This window comes from Silene latifolia, chromosome 9, assembly GCF_048544455.1.
Source record: "Silene latifolia isolate original U9 population chromosome 9, ASM4854445v1, whole genome shotgun sequence".
Classification (NCBI taxonomy): Eukaryota; Viridiplantae; Streptophyta; class Magnoliopsida; order Caryophyllales; family Caryophyllaceae; genus Silene; species Silene latifolia.
Genome location: NC_133534.1, coordinates 75,262,108 through 75,266,881, shown reverse-complemented (window position 1 = coordinate 75,266,881; position 4,774 = coordinate 75,262,108). Strand labels below are relative to the sequence as shown.

Here is a 4,774-nt window from a genome sequence, read left to right as displayed (position 1 = left end):
CGTCTGTGGACAAATTATTACAAACATACAGTTGTGTAGGTGTTATAGTCATTATTGTAAACACAGAGCAGGATTATAATATAATTTGGCTTACCTCGTGGGGGCTGTAATCAAAGATATTTGTAGCGGTAAACGTTTGTTTGTACTTTACTTTATGATTATATTCAGTAATCTTTAACTTGAATGCAAAATTTTTATTCTCAAAAGTGTTTCGAAGTAATCTCGGGACTTTGTCATTGCTATCGTCCTCGCATTCATCCTGACCATTCAATCAAAATACAGAGTATAACATTCTGGTATCCGGTTAGAAAGGAGATTTAGAATGGCAATGAGGAAAAAAAAACTATTACCTCATTTGTGTGGGCATCATATACGATACTTGCTTCTTGTCCAATTATTCTTTTTGCTTCATCATTGAAGATTATGAGAGTGGTTGAGTCCGTGTCATCTTTAACTAATAATTCCAGTCGATACCTATAGTTAATGTTTACAAAAAAAGTAGATTAGTAATGGGCGTAATATAAATAGTTTGCCAAGTAATAATAACAAAAAACATAGTAGCTTTTGATCTTACAGTAGCTTCGGATTCTCAAGTTCTTTCTCACAGTAATGGCAATAAAAGTCGCTACGTCTTGCGTTTACTTTTTGTTACAAACAGGACATGAGGGGTAGTGCCACGGTAAGTCACTCAGAACTTTTTTAACCTCCGCAATGCAGTAGCACGAAAGATCCTACAAAGTTGAGGTGCAATTCGTAAAAGATCATATATACGATAAAGTATTGAGCCGCAACTCGTTAAAGATCACATATACGATACTAAATCTGTACCAATCATTAGTTTATCTTTTAAGATAAACAAATGTTTGGGACGGTGGGAGTAAGTAGCCGATGGATTAGTCAGCCAGACTTTAATATGTGGTCATTTGAAGTATGCTTTGATCAACAAATAGCTGTGGACACTAATTAACGAAGGTGAACCACAAGGTAATGTATGCATTACCAAATTCGAATATACAGTCGACGTACTCAAAAAACAATTATGAAACTTCATTTTCTTAAGGTTATATAAGAGCATTAATTAAGTGTTTTCTCATCAAGAAAGTTGACGCATGAACCGTGGAAGAGTCGATATGTAGAGATGCATTAGTTAGTACATTTAATTGAGCAGGAAATTTACCGTTTGATAGGGTTTTTTACAGCCATTTAATATAGCCGAAATATCCTTTTTGTTGGCAAGGAGATCGTCATGATCTAATATTCCACGTTTTTGTAATTTGACCTTGCCGACAATAATTTCATCTTGTCTGTCACTGTGATAGAACGATATAACATTTGTTAATATATCGAATAGAGTGAAATCTATATTTGTAAGTAGTAAAAACTCATTCATGTTTTCGGTCAAGAACTAAGAAATTACCTGCAAATAGTAAGCAGTTCGTTGACCTCGGGAATTTCAAGATTGACATAAACCTTGGATGAAAGCGATGTCTCTACTCGAAGGTAGGCTGCGGTGAAGGTAAAAACAACCACAAGAACATGTCACCGTGTGTATATGTAATAGTTATAGTGTATATAGAATAGTAATGGTTATAACTTGAAAGGGTGCGCATCAGCATACTAATATCTTACCAGAATTTGGACCTTTAACTCTTGTAGATGTAATGACTATTATAAATATTTTGCACCCCTTCGCTTCCAGCTTCTTTTTTTGCTTGAAATAGTCTTGAGTGCATTGATTCCATAATTTCACTTTCAGGCGTTGTTTGCTGTTTGGGAAAAGTTCGATTATGTATATGATGAAAAAATATGACATACCGGAATAAGATTAGTAATTATATTCATACCTCCTGTCTTCAATCTCGATCATAATATCATTGTTTTCCCCATGTTCTTTCACAAGAACGCCAATGACATCTTGAACAACAATTTAAAAAGTTAGTAATATGTTCAAAATATACTATAATATATGAAGTACTATAGATCAATTAACTTGAATAAGTATAAGAATTTAATGTAATGTACTCACCGGATAGCACACAGTCTTTCTGACGGCGAGATTCTAGCTTATGAAAGTGCATTAAATCAAACTTGTGATGGGGAATAGGTGTGATATCATTGTTAATAATCTTGACATGAGTTTCGTAAATAAATGATAGCATGATTTTGTTATCGCTCACAACTCGGTAATTATCTTTGTTTGGCTGAACCTTAAAATTCTCTATTAGACAAATGCTTCCTTCGACGATTTTGTTACGATAAAATCTCCATAAGCCACTTTCAATAGTTGCGTGAATATAATTTTCCTATAATATGAAACAAACAATAATATAACATTAAGTAGAAAATTTATTAAAAGTACGTAATATAGGCCGAGTGATTATCGAAAAAAATACCTCCTCATCAATAAGAACCAAATCGACGCATATTAAACTATTATTTTTTCTAAAGTTTAGAACTTCCCATAATCTCGAGACGCGAACCTTGATCTTCCACTCGTTCTTAGTTGAATTCAGCTCATTGATGAATGAATAAGGCCTGAGAAAAGGGATGTAGAAATCGTTTACAACTATATAATAATAATAGTAACAACAATCACATAAAATATGATAATATCAACAAGCACATAACAATTATAATATGACAAGAACACTATTATACGAACGCTGCCATGAAGTTTCTAGCACTTGCCAAAAGAGATTCATATGTTTCGGGACATACCGTGAAGAGTCCATATTGTTATACAAAAGCAGAAATAAGATTGTAGGAGAGAGATTTGTAAACACTATTTTGATGGGTATGGAGAAATCAATTCAATGATCTTATATAGTCAAATAGTAATCTCCCTAAAAACATTCAGAATAGGACAATAAGACAATAAAAAATCTATGTCTTACGTGCATTAGGAGTTGCATGAAATTAGAGTTCGTGTGTATATGAGCTTGCTTGAGCATTAGACCAATACTAATATTAGGTTTAGGATTTCTTTAGCTATAGATTAAGACAATTAGGATTAGCAACGTGTAAGGATTAAAATCTTTGGAAGTAGGAGACCTAATCAATTAAGGTATATTTTTTATTTTTTATTTTTTATACATATAATTTATTAAACACTTTTTTTATAAAACAATTTTTTTTTATATTTTTTTTTTGTAGCCAATCATATCACTTGAAAAGTTTCTGCTTTATATATATATATTGATTGATTGATAGTTAAAATAGAGTTTGTAGTATTTTGAGAGCCACACCAATAATTTGGAGTTTTCTCATTAAATAATCCTTCATATAAACATCATAAATTAATTCCAAAGTTTAATTTTAGCAACAAATTTCATAATTAAAAAATTTCTAACCAAAATTCAAGTAGTAATTTTCGAATTATATATTCAATACCAAATCAGGCAAGTTTGATTTATCAAAACTTATCTTAGTATTATTCCAGAAATTTGTAAAACAATACGGAGTAAAGCGACCAAATAATTGATAAATGAAATCTGCCATAATTAAATCCCCTTTTGAGAGCACCAAAGCGTATCAACTATCACTCTTCTACTTTCATGTCTTTTACATAGAAGTTAAGAAACAGAATTAAAAAAAAAAAAAAACCTACATGCAACAAACAAAAAATCCTAAAATAGTACGGTACGTCGGTACTCTGTATCAAAAATCAAAATGCATGGAGATAAATAGCAAGATATTGAGAGAATCATACCTAGAAAACCATCAAATTATCAATCGGTTGAATTACTAATTACATTAGTTTGCCTGAGGATTCGAATTAATGGAGATGGTTGCCTCAATTAAAGGAATTAGTTTGCCTGGGTATTCAATCTAATGGAGACACTTGCCTCAATTAAAAGAATTAAAATTGCTGTGAAGGTAGGTTGGCCATGGTGACAAAGGTAAGAGCGGAAATAAATTTTGGTGTGAAGAATGATGACCGTGAGGAGAGGTAGAATGGCGGCTATAAGATTCTATATAAATGTATTGAATTGTTTTTAGGCTTCCTAATACATAGTACTAGATTTAAGCCCATGCAATTTGCACGGCATGCTTTATCTTAATTATAATTTTATTTATTTTTTTAACGAAAATGTTACTCCTATATATATATTAAGTTTATATAATTCAGCATGTAAAAGAGTCAAGTATGATAGTAACTCTTTATCAAGCGACCTTACCTTTCGTCAGAAAATTTTAGTCAATATTTTTATGTCCTTTTAGTGTTTGTACTTTGTTGTAGTATGAACATTACAATAACCTAAATTTAGCATTTTAGCCACATAGGTTGATATGATTCGGAGAAAATATTTCTAAAAATTATAGGATTTTATTTTATGTGATAAATCACTCCATACTAATTAAGAGAGATAGGTCTCATATAAAAATATTAAATAAAAAAATCCGATTTTAAAATTGGTAACATAAATGTTCATCTACTATTTCTTACACCTATCAATTCCTTGATCGGTCCTGTTATATGTGTAACCCAACTCGTATACGAATTGACTTGTATGATCGGACTCAAGACCCAAGCCTAGACCAACCCACTTGACATATATCCTTAATATTTATGTTCTTATATGTTTGTCGCTTACCCGTCAAAAATTCTCGTAATATCTATAATACTGATCGGTTTAATACATATTATAAAGAATGAGCCAATAACAAATTCTGCTCATTACTCCTTAAACTTAGCATGCTAGAGGAGCCCATTTAATAGCTACAAAACCTAGCTCTTCCGAGTTCTGCCCCCAACAATGTTTTTCATTTGCCC

The 4,774-nt window shown here is 31.6% G+C and overlaps 2 long non-coding RNA genes across 2 annotated transcripts; both read right to left on the bottom strand.

Moving 5' to 3' along the window:
- Positions 1 to 224: 224 nt before the first annotated feature.
- Positions 225 to 636, bottom strand: LOC141598172 (uncharacterized). Its single transcript, XR_012523293.1, has 3 exons — positions 575 to 636; positions 351 to 474; positions 225 to 259 (listed from the first exon to the last, which is right to left on the bottom strand). It is a non-coding gene; the product is annotated as an uncharacterized LOC141598172 (long non-coding RNA).
- Positions 637 to 1,183: 547 nt separating this feature from the next.
- On the bottom strand, positions 1,184 to 1,722 carry LOC141598171 (uncharacterized). Its single transcript, XR_012523292.1, has 3 exons — positions 1,630 to 1,722; positions 1,418 to 1,505; positions 1,184 to 1,310 (listed from the first exon to the last, which is right to left on the bottom strand). It is a non-coding gene; the product is annotated as an uncharacterized LOC141598171 (long non-coding RNA).
- Between the last annotated feature and the right edge of the window lie 3,052 nt (positions 1,723 to 4,774).